Below are 20721 nucleotides of genomic sequence, written 5' to 3'. Positions count from 1 at the left end.
AATCAGATGCAGGGAATCAGAGGTGGGGAATCAGAGCTGGGGAATCAGAGGCGGGGAATCAGAGTTGGGGCATCAGAGGTAGGGAATTAGATATGGGGAAACAGAGGCGGGGAATCAGAGGCGGGGAAACAGAGGTGGGGAATCAGAGTCCGGGAATCAGAGATGGGGATTCAGAGGCGGGGAATGAGACATGGAGAATCAGAGGCGTGGAATCAGAGGCGGGGAAACAGAGGTGGGGAATCAGATATGGGGAATCAGAGGTGGCGAATCAAAGGCGGTGAATCAGAGATGGGGAAACAGAGGCGGGGAATCAGAGGCGGGTAAACAGAGGTGGGGAATCACATATGGAATATCAGAGGCGGGGAAACAGAGGCAGGGAATCCGATATGGGGAATCAGAGGCGGGGAATCAGAGGTGGGGAATCATAGGCAGGGAATCAGAGGTGCGCAATCAGAGGCGGGGAATCAGATATGGGGAATCAGAGGCGGGGAATCAGAGGCGGGGAAACAGAGGCGGGGAATCAGATATGGGGAATCAGAGGTGGGGCATCAGAGGTTGTGAATCACAGGTGGGGAATCAGAGGCGGGGAATCAGAGTTGGGGAATCAGAGGCGGCGAATAAGATATGGGGAAATAGAGGCGGGGAATCAGATATGGGGAATCAGAGGCGGGGAATCAGATATGGGGAATCAGAGGCTGGGAATCTGAGGGGGGGAAACAGAGGTGGGGAATAAGATATGGGGAATCAGAGGTGGGGAATCAGGGGCGGGTAATCAGTGGCAGGGAATCAGAGGCGGGGAATCAGAGGCGGGGATTCAGAGGCAGGGAATCAGACACGGTGAATCAGAGGTGGGGAATCAGAGATGGGGAATCAGAGGCGGGGAATCAGAGGCAGGGAATCAGACGCGGGGAATCAGAGGCGGGGAATCAGAGCTGGGGAATCAGAGGTGGGTAATCAGAGTCGGGGAATCAGAGGCAGGGAATCGGATGTGCGGAATCAGAGATGGGGAATCAGAGGCGGTGAATCAGAGATGGGGAATCAGAGGCGGGGAATCAGAGGCAGGAAATCAGACACGGGGATTCAGAGGCTGGGAATCAGACGGGGGGAATCAAAGGCGGGGAATCAGAGCTGGTGAATCAGAGGCAGGGAATCAGAGTTGGGGATTCAGAGGCGGGGAATCAGATATGGGGAAACAGAGGCGGGGAATCAGAGGCGGGCAAACAGAGGCGGGGAGTTAGATATGGGGAATCAGAGGTGGGGAATCAGAGGTGGTGAATCAGAGATGGGGAATCACAGGCGGGGAATCAGAGGCAGGGAATAGAACGCGGGGAATCAGAGGCAGGGAATCAGAGCTGGGGAATCAGAGGCGGGGAATCAGATATGGGGAAACAGAGGCGGGGAATCAGAGGCGGGGAAACAGAGGCGGGGAATCAGACATGGGGAATCGGATGCGGGGAATCAGAGGTGGGGATTCAGAGCTGGGGAATCAGAGGCGGGGAATCAGAGTTGGGGCATCAGAGGTGGGGAATTAGATATGGGGAAACAGAGGCGGGGAATTAGAGGCCGGGAATCAGAGGCCGGGAATCAGATGCTGGGAATAAGAGGCCGGGAATCAGAGGTGGGGAATCAGAGTCCGGGAATCAGAGATGGGGATTCAGAGGCGGGGAATGAGATATGGAGAATCAGAGGTGGGGAATCAGAGGCGGGGAAACAGAGGTGGGGAATCAGATATGGGGAATCAGAGGTGGCGAATCAAAGGCGGTGAATCAGAGATGGGGAAACAGAGGCGGGGAATCAGAGGCGGGTAAACCGAGGTGGGGAATCATATATGGGGAATCAGAGGCGGGGAAACAGAGGCAGGGAATCCGATATGGGGAATCAGAGGCGGGGAATCAGAGGTGGGGAATCAGAGGCGGTGAATCAGAGGTGCACAATCAGAGGCGGGGAATCAGATATGGGGAATCAGAGGCGGGGAATCAGAGGCGGGGAAACAGAGGCGGGGAATCAGATATGGGGAATCAGAGGTGGGGCATCAGAGGTTGTGAATCACAGATGGGGAATCAGAGGCGGGGAATCAGAGGCAGGGAATCAGACGCGGGTAATCAGAGCCGGGGATTCAGAGCTGGGGAGTCAGAGGCGGGGAATCAGAGTTCGGGAATCAGAGGCGGGGAATCAGATATGGGGAATCAGAGGCATGGAATCAGAGGCGGGAAAACAGAGGCGGGGAATCAGATATGGGGAATCAGAGGTGGGGAATCAGGGGCAGGGAATCAGTGGCAGGGAATCAGAGGCGGGGAATCAGAGGCGGGGAATCAGAGGCAGGGAATCAGACACGGGGAATCAGAGGCGGGGAATCAGAGATGGGGAATCAGAGGCGGGGAATCAGAGGCAGGGAATCGGATGCCGGGAATCAGAGGCGGGAAATCAGAGCTGGGGAATCAGAGGCGGGGAATCAGAGTTGGGGATTCAGAGGCAGGGAATCAGACGGGGGGAATCAAAGGCGGGGAATCAGAGCTGGTGAATCAGAGGCAGGGAATCAGAGTTGGGGATTCAGAGGCGGGGAATCAGATATGGGGAAACAGAGGCGGGAAATCAGAGGCGGGCAAACAGAGGCGGGGAATTAGATATGGGGAATCAGAGGTGGGGAATCAGAGGTGGTGAATCAGAGATGGGGAATCACAGGCGGGGAATCAGAGGCAGGGAATGGAACGCGGGGAATCAGAGGCAGGGAATCAGAGCTGGGGAATCAGAGGCGGGGAATCAGATATGGGGAAACAGAGGCGGGGAATCAGAGGCTGGGAAACAGAGGCGGGGAATCAGACATGGGGAATCAGATGCAGGGAATCAGAGGTGGGGAATCAGAGCTGGGGAATCAGAGGCGGGGAATCAGAGTTGGGGCATCAGAGGTGGGGAATTAGATATGGGGAAACAGAGGCGGGGAATCAGAGTCGGGGAAACAGAGGCGGGGAATCAGATATGGGGAATCAGAGGTGGTGAATCAGAGGCAGGGAATCAGATGTGCGGAATCAGAGATGGGGAATCAGAGGCAGGGAATCAGAATCAGAAGCGGGGAATCAGAGGCAGGGAATCAGAGGCCGGGAAACAAATGCTGGGAATAAGAGGCCGGGAATCAGAGGTGGGGAATCAGAGTCCGGGAATCAGAGATGGGGATTCAGAGGCGGGGAATGAGATATGGAGAATCAGAGGCGGGGAATCAGAGGCGGGGAAACAGAGGTGGGGAATCAGATATGGGGAATCAGAGGTGGCGAATCAAAGGCGGTGAATCAGAGATGGGGAATCAGAGGCGGGGAATCAGAGGCAGGGAATCAGATGCGGGGAATCAGAGGCGGGGAATCAGAGCTGCCGAATCAGAGGCGGGGAATCAGAGGTGGGCAATCAGAGCCGGGGAATCAGATATGGGGAATCAGAGGCGGGGAATCAGAGGCGGGGAAACAGAGGCGGGGATTCAGATATGGGGAATCAGAGGTGGGGAATCAGAGGTTGTAAATCAGAGATGGGGAATCAAGGCGAGGAATCAGAGGCAGGGAATCAGACGCGGGGAATCAGAGGCGGGGATTCAGAGCTGGGGAATCAGAGGCAGGGAATCAGAGTTGGGGAATCAGAGGCAGGGAATCAGATATGGGGAATCAGAGGCGGGGAATCAGAGGCGGGGAAACAGAGGCGGGGAATCAGATATGGGAAATCAGAAGTGGGGAATCAGGGGCAGGGAATCAGTGGCAGGGAATCAGAGGCGGGGAATCAGAGGCGGGGAATCAGAGGCAGGGAATCAGACACGGGGAATCAGAGGCGGGGAATCAGAGATGGGGAATCAGAGGCGGGGAATCAGAGGCAGGGAATCGGACGCCGGGAATCAGATATGGGGAAACAGAGGCGGGGAATCAGAGGCTGGGAAACAGAGGCGGGGAATCAGACATGGGGAATCAGATGCAGGGAATCAGAGGTGGGGAATCAGAGCTGGGGAATCAGAGGCGGGGAATCAGAGTTGGGGCATCAGAGGTAGGGAATTAGATATGGGGAAACAGAGGCGGGGAATCAGAGGCGGGGAAACAGAGGCGGGGAATCAGATATGGGGAATCAGAGGTGGGGAATCAGAGGCAGGGAATCAGATGTGCGGAATCAGAGATGGGGAATCAGAGGCAGGGAATCAGAATCAGAAGCGGGGAATCAGAGGCCGGGAATCAGAGGCCGGGAATCAAATGCTGGGAATAAGAGGCCGGGAATCAGAGGTGGGGAATCAGAGTCCGGGAATCAGAGATGGGGATTCAGAGGCGGGGAATGAGATATGGAGAATCAGAGGCGGGGAATCAGAGGCGGGGAAACAGAGGTGGGGAATCAGATATGGGGAATCAGAGGTGGCGAATCAAAGGCGGTGAATCAGAGATGGGGAATCAGAGGCGGGGAATCAGAGGCAGGGAATCAGATGCGGGGAATCAGAGGCGGGGAATCAGAGCTGGCGAATCAGAGGCGGGGAATCAGAGGTGGGCAATCAGAGCCGGGGAATCAGATATGGGGAATCAGAGGCGGGGAATCAGAGGCGGGGAAACAGAGGCGGGGATTCAGATATGGGGAATCAGAGGTGGGGAATCAGAGGTTGTAAATCAGAGATGGGGAATCAAGGCGGGGAATCAGAGGCAGGGAATCAGACGCGGGGAATCAGAGGCGGGGATTCAGAGCTGGGGAATCAGAGGCAGGGAATCAGAGTTGGGGAATCAGAGGCAGGGAATCAGATATGGGGAATCAGAGGCGGGGAATCAGAGGCGGGGAAACAGAGGCGGGGAATCAGATATGGGGAATCAGAAGTGGGGAATCAGGGGCAGGGAATCAGTGGCAGGGAATCAGAGGCGGGGAATCAGAGGCGGGGAATCAGAGGCAGGGAATCAGACATGGGGAATCAGAGGCGGGGAATCAGAGATGGGGAATCAGAGGCGGGGAATCAGAGGCAGGGAATCGGACGCCGGGAATCAGAGGCGGGGAATCAGAGTTGGGGAATCAGAGGCGGCGAATAAGATATGGGGAAATAGAGGCGGGGAATCAGATATGGGGAATCAGAGGCGGGGAATCAGATATGGGGAATCAGAGGCTGGGAATCAGAGGGGGGGAAACAGAGGCGGGGAATAAGATATGGGGAATCAGAGGTGGGGAATCAGGGGCGGGTAATCAGTGGCAATGAATCAGAGGCGGGGAATCAGAGGCGGGGATTCAGAGGCAGGGAATCAGACACGGTGAATCAGAGGTGGGGAATCAGAGATGGGGAATCAGAGGCGGGGAATCAGAGGCAGGGAATCAGACGCGGGGAATCAGAGGCGGGGAATCAGAGCTGGGGAATCAGAGGTGGGTAATCAGAGTCGGGGAATCAGAGGCAGGGAATCGGATGTGCGGAATCAGAGATGGGGAATCAGAGGCGGTTAATCAGAGATGGGTAATCAGAGGCGGGGAATCAGAGGCAGGAAATCAGACACGGGGATTCAGAGGCTGGGAATCAGACGGGGAGATTCAAAGGCGGGGAATCAGAGCTGGTGAATCAGAGGCAGGGAATCAGAGTTGGGGATTCAGAGGCGGTGAATCAGAGATGGGGAATCAGAGGCGGGGAATCAGAGGCAGGAAATCAGACACGGGGATTCAGAGGCTGGGAATCAGACGGTGGGAATCAAAGGCGGGGAATCAGAGCTGGTAAATCAGAGGCAGGTAATCAGAGTGGGGGATTCAGAGGCGGGGAATCAGACATGGGGAAACAGAGGCGGGGAATCAGAGGCGGGCAAACAGAGGCGGGGAATTAGATATGGGGAATCAGAGGTGGGGAATCAGAGGTGGTGAATCAGAGATGGGGAATCACAGGCGGGGAATCAGAGGCAGGGAATAGAACGCGGGGAATCAGAGGCAGGGAATCAGAGCTGGGGAATCAGAGGCGGGGAATCAGATATGGGGAAACAGAGGCGGGGAATCTGAGGCGGGGAAACAGAGGCGGGGAATCAGACATGGGGAATCGGATGCGGAGAATCAGAGGTGGGGAATCAGAGCTGGGGAATCAGAGGCGGGGAATCAGAGTTGGGGCATCAGAGGTGGGGAATTAGATATGGGGAAACAGAGGCGGGGAATTAGAGGCCGGGAATCAGAGGCCGGGAATCAGATGCTGGGAATAAGAGGCCGGGAATCAGAGGTGGGGAATCAGAGTCCGGGAATCAGAGATGGGGATTCAGAGGCGGGGAATGAGACATGGAGAATCAGAGGCGTGGAATCAGAGGCGGGGAAACAGAGGTGGGGAATCAGATATGGGGAATCAGAGGTGGCGAATCAAAGGCGGTGAATCAGAGATGGGGAAACAGAGGCGGGGAATCAGAGGCGGGTAAACAGAGGTGGGGAATCACATATGGAATATCAGAGGCGGGGAAACAGAGGCAGGGAATCCGATATGGGGAATCAGAGGCGGGGAATCAGAGGTGGGGAATCATAGGCAGGGAATCGGATGTGCGGAATCAGAGATGGGGAATCAGAGGCCGGGAATCAGAGGTGGTGAATCAGAGATGGGGAATCAGAGGCGGTGAATCAGAGGTGCGCAATCAGAGGCGGGGAATCAGATATGGGGAATCAGAGGCGGGGAATCAGAGGCGGGGAAACAGAGGCGGGGAATCAGATATGGGGAATCAGAGGTGGGGCATCAGAGGTTGTGAATCACAGATGGGGAATCAGAGGCGGGGAATCAGAGGCAGGGAATCAGACACGGGGAATCAGAGCCGGGGATTCAGAGCTGGGGAATCTGAGGTGGGGAATCAGAGTTGGGGAATCAGAGGAGGGGTATCAGATATGGGGAAACAGAGGCCGGGAATCAGAGGCAGGGAAACAGAGGCGGGGAATCAGATATGGGGAATCAGAGGTGGGGAATTAGAGGTTGCGAATCAGAGGCGGGGAATCAGATATGGGGAATCAGAGGCGGGGAATCAGAGGCGGGGAAACAGAGGCGGGGAATCAGATATGGGGAATCAGAGGTGGGGCATCAGAGGTTGTGAGTCACAGATGGGGAATCAGAGGCGGGGAATCAGAGGCAGGGAATCAGACGCGGGGAATCAGAGCCGGGGATTCAGAGCTGGGGAATCAGAGGCGGGGAATCCGAGTTGGGGAATCAGAGGAGGGGAATCAGATATGGGGAAACAGAGGCCGGGAATCAGAGGCAGGGAAACAGAGGCGGGGAATCAGATATGGGGAATCAGAGGTGGGGAATTAGAGGTTGCGAATCAGAGGCGGGGAATCAGAGGCGGGGAATCAGAGGAAGGGAATCGGATGTGCGGAATCAGAGATGGGGAATCAGAGGTGGGGATTCAGAGGTGGTGAATCAGAGAAGGGGAATCAGAGGCTGGGAATCAGAGGCAGGGAATCAGACGCAGGGAATCAGAGGCGGGGAATCATAGCTGGCGAATTAGAGGAGGGGAATCAGAGTTGGGGAATCAGAGGCGGGGAATCAGATTTGGGGAAACAGAGGCGGGGAATCAGAGGCGGGGAAACAGAGGCGGGGAATCAGATATGGGGAATCAGAGGTGGGGAATCAGGGGCAGGGAATCAGTGGCAGGGAATCAGACGCGGGGAATCAGAGGCGGGGAATCAGAGGCAGGTAATCAGACACGGGGAATCAGAGGCGGGGAATCAGAGATGGGGAATCAGAGGCGGGGAATCAGAGGCAGGGAATCGGATGCCGGAAATCAGAGGCGGGAAATCAGAGCTGGGGAATAAGAGGCGGGGAATCAGAGTTGGGGAATCAGAGGCGGCGAATAAGATATGGGGAAATAGAAGCGGGGAATCAGATATGGGGAATCAGAGGCGGGGAATCAGATATGGGGAATCAGAGGCTGGGAATCTGAGGGGGGGAAACAGAGGTGGGGAATAAGATATGGGGAATCAGAGGTGGGGAATCAGGGGCGGGTAATCAGTGGCAGGGAATCAGAGGCGGGGAATCAGAGGCGGGGATTCAGAGGCAGGGAATCAGACACGGTGAATCAGAGGTGGGGAATCAGAGATGGGGAATCAGAGGCGGGGAATCAGAGGCAGGGAATCAGACGCGGGGAATCAGAGGCGGGGAATCAGAGCTGGGGAATCAGAGGTGGGTAATCAGAGTCGGGGAATCAGAGGCAGGGAATCGGATGTGCGGAATCAGAGATGGGGAATCAGAGGCGGGGAATCAGAGGCGGGGAAACAGAGGCGGGGATTCAGATATGGGGAATCAGAGGTGGGGAATCAGAGGTTGTAAATCAGAGATGGGGAATCAAGGCGGGGAATCAGAGGCAGGGAATCAGACGCGGGGAATCAGAGGCGGGGATTCAGAGCTGGGGAATCAGAGGCAGGGAATCAGAGTTGGGGAATCAGAGGCAGGGAATCAGATATGGGGAATCAGAGGCGGGGAATCAGAGGCGGGGAAACAGAGGCGGGGAATCAGATATGGGGAATCAGAAGTGGGGAATCAGGGGCAGGGAATCAGTGGCAGGGAATCAGAGGCGGGGAATCAGAGGCGGGGAATCAGAGGCAGGGAATCAGACACGGGGAATCAGAGGCGGGGAATCAGAGATGGGGAAACAGAGGCGGGGAATCAGAGGCAGGGAATCGGACGCCGGGAATCAGAGGCGGGGAATCAGAGTTGGGGAATCAGAGGCGGCGAATAAGATATGGGGAAATAGAGGCGGGGAATCAGATATGGGGAATCAGAGGCGGGGAATCAGATATGGGGAATCAGAGGCTGGGAATCAGAGGGGGGGAAACAGAGGCGGGGAATAAGATATGGGGAATCAGAGGTGGGGAATCAGGGGCGGGTAATCAGTGGCAATGAATCAGAGGCGGGGAATCAGAGGCGGGGATTCAGAGGCAGGGAATCAGACACTGTGAATCAGAGGTGGGGAATCAGAGATGGGGAATCAGAGGCGGGGAATCAGAGGCAGGGAATCAGACGCGGGGAATCAGAGGCGGGGAATCAGAGCTGGGGAATCAGAGGTGGGTAATCAGAGTCGGGGAATCAGAGGCAGGGAATCGGATGTGCGGAATCAGAGATGGGGAATCAGAGGCGGTTAATCAGAGATGGGTAATCAGAGGCGGGGAATCAGAGGCAGGAAATCAGACACGGGGATTCAGAGGCTGGGAATCAGACGGGGAGATTCAAAGGCGGGGAATCAGAGCTGGTGAATCAGAGGCAGGGAATCAGAGTTGGGGATTCAGAGGCGGTGAATCAGAGATGGGGAATCAGAGGCGGGGAATCAGAGGCAGGAAATCAGACACGGGGATTCAGAGGCTGGGAATCAGACGGTGGGAATCAAAGGCGGGGAATCAGAGCTGGTAAATCAGAGGCAGGTAATCAGAGTTGGGGATTCAGAGGCGGGGAATCAGACATGGGGAAACAGAGGCGGGGAATCAGAGGCGGGCAAACAGAGGCGGGGAATTAGATATGGGGAATCAGAGGTGGGGAATCAGAGGTGGTGAATCAGAGATGGGGAATCACAGGCGGGGAATCAGAGGCAGGGAATAGAACGCGGGGAATCAGAGGCAGGGAATCAGAGCTGGGGAATCAGAGGCGGGGAATCAGATATGGGGAAACAGAGGCGGGGAATCTGAGGCGGGGAAACAGAGGCGGGGAATCAGACATGGGGAATCGGATGCGGAGAATCAGAGGTGGGGAATCAGAGCTGGGGAATCAGAGGCGGGGAATCAGAGTTGGGGCATCAGAGGTGGGGAATTAGATATGGGGAAACAGAGGCGGGGAATTAGAGGCCGGGAATCAGAGGCCGGGAATCAGATGCTGGGAATAAGAGGCCGGGAATCAGAGGTGGGGAATCAGAGTCCGGGAATCAGAGATGGGGATTCAGAGGCGGGGAATGAGACATGGAGAATCAGAGGCGTGGAATCAGAGGCGGGGAAACAGAGGTGGGGAATCAGATATGGGGAATCAGAGGTGGCGAATCAAAGGCGGTGAATCAGAGATGGGGAAACAGAGGCGGGGAATCAGAGGCGGGTAAACAGAGGTGGGGAATCACATATGGAATATCAGAGGCGGGGAAACAGAGGCAGGGAATCCGATATGGGGAATCAGAGGCGGGGAATCAGAGGTGGGGAATCATAGGCAGGGAATCGGATGTGCGGAATCAGAGATGGGGAATCAGAGGCCGGGAATCAGAGGTGGTGAATCAGAGATGGGGAATCAGAGGCGGTGAATCAGAGGTGCGCAATCAGAGGCGGGGAATCAGATATGGGGAATCAGAGGCGGGGAATCAGAGGCGGGGAAACAGAGGCGGGGAATCAGATATGGGGAATCAGAGGTGGGGCATCAGAGGTTGTGAATCACAGATGGGGAATCAGAGGCGGGGAATCAGAGGCAGGGAATCAGACAGGGGGAATCAGAGCCGGGGATTCAGAGCTGGGGAATCAGAGGTGGGGAATCAGAGTTGGGGAATCAGAGGAGGGGAATCAGATATGGGGAAACAGAGGCCGGGAATCAGAGGCAGGGAAACAGAGGCGGGGAATCAGATATGGGGAATCAGAGGTGGGGAATTAGAGGTTGCGAATCAGAGGCGGGGAATCAGATATGGGGAATCAGAGGCGGGGAATCAGAGGCGGGGAAACAGAGGCGGGGAATCAGATATGGGGAATCAGAGGTGGGGCATCAGAGGTTGTGAATCACAGATGGGGAATCAGAGGCGGGGAATCAGAGGCAGGGAATCAGACGCGGGGAATCAGAGCCGGGGATTCAGAGCTGGGGAATCAGAGGCGGGGAATCCGAGTTGGGGAATCAGAGGAGGGGAATCAGATATGGGGAAACAGAGGCCGGGAATCAGAGGCAGGGAAACAGAGGCGGGGAATCAGATATGGGGAATCAGAGGTGGGGAATTAGAGGTTGCGAATCAGAGGCGGGGAATCAGAGGCGGGGAATCAGAGGAAGGGAATCGGATGTGCGGAATCAGAGATGGGGAATCAGAGGTGGGGATTCAGAGGTGGTGAATCAGAGAAGGGGAATCAGAGGCTGGGAATCAGAGGCAGGGAATCAGACGCAGGGAATCAGAGGCGGGGAATCATAGCTGGCGAATTAGAGGAGGGGAATCAGAGTTGGGGAATCAGAGGCGGGGAATCAGATTTGGGGAAACAGAGGCGGGGAATCAGAGGCGGGGAAACAGAGGCGGGGAATCAGATATGGGGAATCAGAGGTGGGGAATCAGGGGCAGGGAATCAGTGGCAGGGAATCAGACGCGGGGAATCAGAGGCGGGGAATCAGAGGCAGGTAATCAGACACGGGGAATCAGAGGCGGGGAATCAGAGATGGGGAATCAGAGGCGGGGAATCAGAGGCAGGGAATCGGATGCCGGAAATCAGAGGCGGGAAATCAGAGCTGGGGAATAAGAGGCGGGGAATCAGAGTTGGGGAATCAGAGGCGGCGAATAAGATATGGGGAAATAGAGGCGGGGAATCAGATATGGGGAATCAGAGGCGGGGAATCAGATATGGGGAATCAGAGGCTGGGAATCTGAGGGGGGGAAACAGAGGTGGGGAATAAGATATGGGGAATCAGAGGTGGGGAATCAGGGGCGGGTAATCAGTGGCAGGGAATCAGAGGCGGGGAATCAGAGGCGGGGATTCAGAGGCAGGGAATCAGACACGGTGAATCAGAGGTGGGGAATCAGAGATGGGGAATCAGAGGCGGGGAATCAGAGGCAGGGAATCAGACGCGGGGAATCAGAGGCGGGGAATCAGAGCTGGGGAATCAGAGGTGGGTAATCAGAGTCGGGGAATCAGAGGCAGGGAATCGGATGTGCGGAATCAGAGATGGGGAATCAGAGGCGGTGAATCAGAGATGGGGAATCAGAGGCGGGGAATCAGAGGCAGGAAATCAGACACGGGGATTCAGAGGCTGGGAATCAGACGGGGGGAATCAAAGGCGGGGAATCAGAGCTGGTGAATCAGAGGCAGGGAATCAGAGTTGGGTATTCAGAGGCGGGGAATCAGATATGGGGAAACAGAGGCGGGGAATCAGAGGCGGGCAAACAGAGGCGGGGAGTTAGATATGGGGAATCAGAGGTGGGGAATCAGAGGTGGTGAATCAGAGATGGGGAATCACAGGCGGGGAATCAGAGGCAGGGAATAGAACGCGGGGAATCAGAGGCAGGGAATCAGAGCTGGGGAATCAGAGGCGGGGAATCAGATATGGGGAAACAGAGGCGGGGAATCAGAGGCGGGGAAACAGAGGCGGGGAATCAGACATGGGGAATCGGATGCGGGGAATCAGAGGTGGGGATTCAGAGCTGGGGAATCAGAGGCGGGGAATCAGAGTTGGGGCATCAGAGGTGGGGAATTAGATATGGGGAAACAGAGGCGGGGAATTAGAGGCCGGGAATCAGAGGCCGGGAATCAGATGCTGGGAATAAGAGGCCGGGAATCAGAGGTGGGGAATCAGAGTCCGGGAATCAGAGATGGGGATTCAGAGGCGGGGAATGAGATATGGAGAATCAGAGGTGGGGAATCAGAGGCGGGGAAACAGAGGTGGGGAATCAGATATGGGGAATCAGAGGTGGCGAATCAAAGGCGGTGAATCAGAGATGGGGAAACAGAGGCGGGGAATCAGAGGCGGGTAAACCGAGGTGGGGAATCATATATGGGGAATCAGAGGCGGGGAAACAGAGGCAGGGAATCCGATATGGGGAATCAGAGGCGGGGAATCAGAGGTGGGGAATCAGAGGCGGTGAATCAGAGGTGCACAATCAGAGGCGGGGAATCAGATATGGGGAATCAGAGGCGGGGAATCAGAGGCGGGGAAACAGAGGCGGGGAATCAGATATGGGGAATCAGAGGTGGGGCATCAGAGGTTGTGAATCACAGATGGGGAATCAGAGGCGGGGAATCAGAGGCAGGGAATCAGACGCGGGTAATCAGAGCCGGGGATTCAGAGCTGGGGAGTCAGAGGCGGGGAATCAGATATGGGGAATCAGAGGCGGGAAAACAGAGGCGGGGAATCAAATATGGGGAATCAGAGGTGGGGAATCAGGGGCAGGGAATCAGTGGCAGGGAATCAGAGGCGGGGAATCAGAGGCGGGGAATCAGAGGCAGGGAATCAGACACGGGGAATCAGAGGCGGGGAATCAGAGATGGGGAATCAGAGGCGGGGAATCAGAGGCAGGGAATCGGATGCCGGGAATCAGAGGCGGGAAATCAGAGCTGGGGAATCAGAGGCGGGGAATCAGAGTTGGGGATTCAGAGGCAGGGAATCAGACGGGGGGAATCAAAGGCGGGGAATCAGAGCTGGTGAATCAGAGGCAGGGAATCAGAGTTGGGGATTCAGAGGCGGGGAATCAGATATGGGGAAACAGAGGCGGGAAATCAGAGGCGGGCAAACAGAGGCGGGGAATTAGATATGGGGAATCAGAGGTGGGGAATCAGAGGTGGTGAATCAGAGATGGGGAATCACAGGCGGGGAATCAGAGGCAGGGAATGGAACGCGGGGAATCAGAGGCAGGGAATCAGAGCTGGGGAATCAGATGCGGGGAATCAGATATGGGGAAACAGAGGCGGGGAATCAGAGGCTGGGAAACAGAGGCGGGGAATCAGACATGGGGAATCAGATGCAGGGAATCAGAGGTGGGGAATCAGAGCTGGGGAATCAGAGGCGGGGAATCAGAGTTGGGGCATCAGAGGTGGGGAATTAGATATGGGGAAACTGAGGCGGGGAATCAGAGGCGGGGAAACAGAGGCGGGGAATCAGATATGGGGAATCAGAGGTGGGGAATCAGAGGCAGGGAATCAGATGTGCGGAATCAGAGATGGGGAATCAGAGGCAGGGAATCAGAATCAGAAGCGGGGAATCAGAGGCAGGGAATCAGAGGCCGGGAATCAAATGCTGGGAATAAGAGGCCGGGAATCAGAGGTGGGGAATCAGAGTCCGGGAATCAGAGATGGGGATTCAGAGGCGGGGAATGAGATATGGAGAATCAGAGGCGGGGAATCAGAGGCGGGGAAACAGAGGTGGGGAATCAGATATGGGGAATCAGAGGTGGCGAATCAAAGGCGGTGAATCAGAGATGGGGAATCAGAGGCGGGGAATCAGAGGCAGGGAATCAGATGCGGGGAATCAGAGGCGGGGAATCAGAGCTGCCGAATCAGAGGCGGGGAATCAGAGGTGGGCAATCAGAGCCGGGGAATCAGATATGGGGAATCAGAGGCGGGGAATCAGAGGCGGGGAAACAGAGGCGGGGATTCAGATATGGGGAATCAGAGGTGGGGAATCAGAGGTTGTAAATCAGAGATGGGGAATCAAGGCGGGGATTCAGAGGCAGGGAATCAGACGCGGGGAATCAGAGGCGGGGAATCAGAGGCGGGGAAACAGAGGCGGGGAATCAGATATGGGGAATCAGAAGTGGGGAATCAGGGGCAGGGAATCAGTGGCAGGGAATCAGAGGCGGGGAATCAGAGGCGGGGAATCAGAGGCAGGGAATCAGACACGGGGAATCAGAGGCGGGGAATCAGAGATGGGGAATCAGAGGCGGGGAATCAGAGGCAGGGAATCGGACGCCGGGAATCAGATATGGGGAAACAGAGGCGGGGAATCAGAGGCTGGGAAACAGAGGCGGGGAATCAGACATGGGGAATCAGATGCAGGGAATCAGAGGTGGGGAATCAGAGCTGGGGAATCAGAGGCGGGGAATCAGAGTTGGGGCATCAGAGGTAGGGAATTAGATATGGGGAAACAGAGGCGGGGAATCAGAGGCGGGGAAACAGAGGCGGGGAATCAGATATGGGGAATCAGAGGTGGGGAATCAGAGGCGGGGATTCAGAGCTGGGGAATCAGAGGCAGGGAATCAGAGTTGGGGAATCAGAGGCAGGGAATCAGATATGGGGAATCAGAGGCGGGGAATCAGAGGCGGGGAAACAGAGGCGGGGAATCAGATATGGGGAATCAGAAGTGGGGAATCAGGGGCAGGGAATCAGTGGCAGGGAATCAGAGGCGGGGAATCAGAGGTGGGGAATCAGAGGCAGGGAATCAGACACGGGGAATCAGAGGCGGGGAATCAGAGATGGGGAATCAGAGGCGGGGAATCAGAGGCAGGGAATCGGACGCCGGGAATCAGAGGCGGGGAATCAGAGTTGGGGAATCAGAGGCGGCGAATAAGATATGGGGAAATAGAGGCGGGGAATCAGATATGGGGAATCAGAGGCGGGGAATCAGATATGGGGAATCAGAGGCTGGGAATCAGAGGGGGGGAAACAGAGGCGGGGAATAAGATATGGGGAATCAGAGGTGGGGAATCAGGGGCGGGTAATCAGTGGCAATGAATCAGAGGCGGGGAATCAGAGGCGGGGATTCAGAGGCAGGGAATCAGACACGGTGAATCAGAGGTGGGGAATCAGAGATGGGGAATCAGAGGCGGGGAATCAGAGGCAGGGAATCAGACGCGGGGAATCAGAGGCGGGGAATCAGAGCTGGGGAATCAGAGGTGGGTAATCAGAGTCGGGGAATCAGAGGCAGGGAATCGGATGTGCGGAATCAGAGATGGGGAATCAGAGGCGGTTAATCAGAGATGGGTAATCAGAGGCGGGGAATCAGAGGCAGGAAATCAGACACGGGGATTCAGAGGCTGGGAATCAGACGGGGAGATTCAAAGGCGGGGAATCAGAGCTGGTGAATCAGAGGCAGGGAATCAGAGTTGGGGATTCAGAGGCGGTGAATCAGAGATGGGGAATCAGAGGCGGGGAATCAGAGGCAGGAAATCAGACACGGGGATTCAGAGGCTGGGAATCAGACGGTGGGAATCAAAGGCGGGGAATCAGAGCTGGTAAATCAGAGGCAGGTAATCAGAGTTGGGGATTCAGAGGCGGGGAATCAGACATGGGGAAACAGAGGCGGGGAATCAGAGGCGGGCAAACAGAGGCGGGGAATTAGATATGGGGAATCAGAGGTGGGGAATCAGAGGTGGTGAATCAGAGATGGGGAATCACAGGCGGGGAATCAGAGGCAGGGAATAGAACGCGGGGAATCAGAGGCAGGGAATCAGAGCTGGGGAATCAGAGGCGGGGAATCAGATATGGGGAAACAGAGGCGGGGAATCAGAGGCGGGGAAACAGAGGCGGGGAATCAGACATGGGGAATCGGATGCGGAGAATCAGAGGTGGGGAATCAGAGCTGGGGAATCAGAGGCGGGGAATCAGAGTTGGGGCATCAGAGGTGGGGAATTAGATATGGGGAAACAGAGGCGGGGAATTAGAGGCCGGGAATCAGAGGCCGGGAATCAGATGCTGGGAATAAGAGGCCGGGAATCAGAGGTGGGGAATCAGAGTCCGGGAATCAGAGATGGGGATTCAGAGGCGGGGAATGAGACATGGAGAATCAGAGGCGTGGAATCAGAGGCGGGGAAACAGAGGTGGGGAATCAGATATGGGGAATCAGAGGTGGCGAATCAAAGGCGGTGAATCAGAGATGGGGAAACAGAGGCGGGGAATCAGAGGCGGGTAAACAGAGGTGGGGAATCACATATGGAATATCAGAGGCGGGGAAACAGAGGCAGGGAATCCGATATGGGGAATCAGAGGCGGGGAATCAGAGGTGGGGAATCATAGGCAGGGAATCGGATGTGCGGAATCAGAGATGGGGAATCAGAGGCCGGGAATCAGAGGTGGTGAATCAGAGATGGGGAATCAGAGGCGGTGAATCAGAGGTGCGCAATCAGAGGCGGGGAATCAGATATGGGGAATCAGAGGCGGGGAATCAGAGGCGGGGAAACAGAGGCGGGGAATCAGAGGCGGGGAAACAGAGGCGGGGAATCAGATATGGGGAATCAGAGGTGGGGCATCAGAGGTTGTGAATCACAGATGGGGAATCAGAGGCGGGGAATCAGAGGCAGGGAATCAGACACGGGGAATCAGAGCCGGGGATTCAGAGCTGGGGAATCAGAGGCGGGGAATCAGAGTTGGGGAATCAGAGGAGGGGAATCAGATATGGGGAAACAGAGGCCGGGAATCAGAGGCAGGGAAACAGAGGCGGGGAATCAGATATGGGGAATCAGAGGTGGGGAATTAGAGGTTGCGAATCAGAGGCGGGGAATCAGATATGGGGAATCAGAGGCGGGGAATCAGAGGCGGGGAAACAGAGGCGGGGAATCAGATATGGGGAATCAGAGGTGGGGCATCAGAGGTTGTGAATCACAGATGGGGAATCAGAGGCGGGGAATCAGAGGCAGGGAATCAGACGCGGGGAATCAGAGCCGGGGATTCAGAGCTGGGGAATCAGAGGCGGGGAATCCGAGTTGGGGAATCAGAGGAGGGGAATCAGATATGGGGAAACAGAGGCCGGGAATCAGAGGCAGGGAAACAGAGGCGGGGAATCAGATATGGGGAATCAGAGGTGGGGAATTAGAGGTTGCGAATCAGAGGCGGGGAATCAGAGGCGGGGAATCAGAGGAAGGGAATCGGATGTGCGGAATCAGAGATGGGGAATCAGAGGTGGGGATTCAGAGGTGGTGAATCAGAGAAGGGGAATCAGAGGCTGGGAATCAGAGGCAGGGAATCAGACGCAGGGAATCAGAGGCGGGGAATCATAGCTGGCGAATTAGAGGAGGGGAATCAGAGTTGGGGAATCAGAGGCGGGGAATCAGATTTGGGGAAACAGAGGCGGGGAATCAGAGGCGGGGAAACAGAGGCGGGGAATCAGATATGGGGAATCAGAGGTGGGGAATCAGGGGCAGGGAATCAGTGGCAGGGAATCAGACGCGGGGAATCAGAGGCGGGGAATCAGAGGCAGGTAATCAGACACGGGGAATCAGAGGCGGGGAATCAGAGATGGGGAATCAGAGGCGGGGAATCAGAGGCAGGGAATCGGATGCCGGAAATCAGAGGCGGGAAATCAGAGCTGGGGAATAAGAGGCGGGGAATCAGAGTTGGGGAATCAGAGGCGGCGAATAAGATATGGGGAAATAGAGGCGGGGAATCAGATATGGGGAATCAGAGGCGGGGAATCAGATATGGGGAATCAGAGGCTGGGAATCTGAGGGGGGGAAACAGAGGTGGGGAATAAGATATGGGGAATCAGAGGTGGGGAATCAGGGGCGGGTAATCAGTGGCAGGGAATCAGAGGCGGGGAATCAGAGGCGGGGATTCAGAGGCAGGGAATCAGACACGGTGAATCAGAGGTGGGGAATCAGAGATGGGGAATCAGAGGCGGGGAATCAGAGGCAGGGAATCAGACGCGGGGAATCAGAGGCGGGGAATCAGAGCTGGGGAATCAGAGGTGGGTAATCAGAGTCGGGGAATCAGAGGCAGGGAATCGGATGTGCGGAATCAGAGATGGGGAATCAGAGGCGGTGAATCAGAGATGGGGAATCAGAGGCGGGGAATCAGAGGCAGGAAATCAGACACGGGGATTCAGAGGCTGGGAATCAGACGGGGGGAATCAAAGGCGGGGAATCAGAGCTGGTGAATCAGAGGCAGGGAATCAGAGTTGGGTATTCAGAGGCGGGGAATCAGATATGGGGAAACAGAGGCGGGGAATCAGAGGCGGGCAAACAGAGGCGGGGAGTTAGATATGGGGAATCAGAGGTGGGGAATCAGAGGTGGTGAATCAGAGATGGGGAATCACAGGCGGGGAATCAGAGGCAGGGAATAGAACGCGGGGAATCAGAGGCAGGGAATCAGAGCTGGGGAATCAGAGGCGGGGAATCAGATATGGGGAAACAGAGGCGGGGAATCAGAGGCGGGGAAACAGAGGCGGGGAATCAGACATGGGGAATCGGATGCGGGGAATCAGAGGTGGGGATTCAGAGCTGGGGAATCAGAGGCGGGGAATCAGAGTTGGGGCATCAGAGGTGGGGAATTAGATATGGGGAAACAGAGGCGGGGAATTAGAGGCCGGGAATCAGAGGCCGGGAATCAGATGCTGGGAATAAGAGGCCGGGAATCAGAGGTGGGGAATCAGAGTCCGGGAATCAGAGATGGGGATTCAGAGGCGGGGAATGAGATATGGAGAATCAGAGGTGGGGAATCAGAGGCGGGGAAACAGAGGTGGGGAATCAGATATGGGGAATCAGAGGTGGCGAATCAAAGGCGGTGAATCAGAGATGGCGAAACAGAGGCGGGGAATCAGAGGCGGGTAAACCGAGGTGGGGAATCATATATGGGGAATCAGAGGCGGGGAAACAGAGGCAGGGAATCCGATATGGGGAATCAGAGGCGGGGAATCAGAGGTGGGGAATCAGAGGCGGTGAATCAGAGGTGCACAATCAGAGGCGGGGAATCAGATATGGGGAATCAGAGGCGGGGAATCAGAGGCGGGGAAACAGAGGCGGGGAATCAGATATGGGGAATCAGAGGTGGGGCATCAGAGGTTGTGAATCACAGATGGGGAATCAGAGGCGGGGAATCAGAGGCAGGGAATCAGACGCGGGTAATCAGAGCCGGGGATTCAGAGCTGGGGAGTCAGAGGCGGGGAATCAGATATGGGGAATCAGAGGGGGGAAAACAGAGGCGGGGAATCAAATATGGGGAATCAGAGGTGGGGAATCAGGGGCAGGGAATCAGTGGCAGGGAATCAGAGGCGGGGAATCAGAGGCGGGGAATCAGAGGCAGGGAATCAGACACGGGGAATCAGAGGCGGGGAATCAGAGATGGGGAATCAGAGGCGGGGAATCAGAGGCAGGGAATCGGATGCCGGGAATCAGAGGCGGGAAATCAGAGCTGGGGAATCAGAGGCGGGGAATCAGAGTTGGGGATTCAGAGGCAGGGAATCAGACGGGGGGAATCAAAGGCGGGGAATCAGAGCTGGTGAATCAGAGGCAGGGAATCAGAGTTGGGGATTCAGAGGCGGGGAATCAGATATGGGGAAACAGAGGCGGGAAATCAGAGGCGGGCAAACAGAGGCGGGGAATTAGATATGGGGAATCAGAGGTGGGGAATCAGAGGTGGTGAATCAGAGATGGGGAATCACAGGCGGGGAATCAGAGGCAGGGAATGGAACGCGGGGAATCAGAGGCAGGGAATCAGAGCTGGGGAATCAGATGCGGGGAATCAGATATGGGGAAACAGAGGCGGGGAATCAGAGGCTGGGAAACAGAGGCGGGGAATCAGACATGGGGAATCAGATGCAGGGAATCAGAGGTGGGGAATCAGAGCTGGGGAATCAGAGGCGGGGAATCAGAGTTGGGGCATCAGAGGTGGGGAATTAGATATGGGGAAACTGAGGCGGGGAATCAGAGGCGGGGAAACAGAGGCGGGGAATCAGATATGGGGAATCAGAGGTGGGGAATCAGAGGCAGGGAATCAGATGTGCGGAATCAGAGATGGGGAATCAGAGGCAGGGAATCAGAATCAGAAGCGGGGAATCAGAGGCAGGGAATCAGAGGCCGGGAATCAAATGTTGGGAATAAGAGGCCGGGAATCAGAGGTGGGGAATCAGAGTCCGGGAATCAGAGATGGGGATTCAGAGGCGGGGAATGAGATATGGAGAATCAGAGGCGGGGAATCAGAGGCGGGGAAACAGAGGTGGGGAATCAGATATGGGGAATCAGAGGTGGCGAATCAAAGGCGGTGAATCAGAGATGGGGAATCAGAGGCGGGGAATCAGAGGCAGGGAATCAGATGCGGGGAATCAGAGGCGGGGAATCAGAGCTGCCGAATCAGAGGCGGGGAATCAGAGGTGGGCAATCAGAGCCGGGGAATCAGATATGGGGAATCAGAGGCGGGGAATCAGAGGCGGGGAAACAGAGG

The sequence above is a fragment of the Narcine bancroftii genome, chromosome 3 (assembly GCF_036971445.1).
Source record: "Narcine bancroftii isolate sNarBan1 chromosome 3, sNarBan1.hap1, whole genome shotgun sequence".
Classification (NCBI taxonomy): Eukaryota; Metazoa; Chordata; class Chondrichthyes; order Torpediniformes; family Narcinidae; genus Narcine; species Narcine bancroftii.
The sequence above is the reverse complement of the archived record's forward strand: the minus strand, read 5'-3'. Positions refer to the sequence as shown.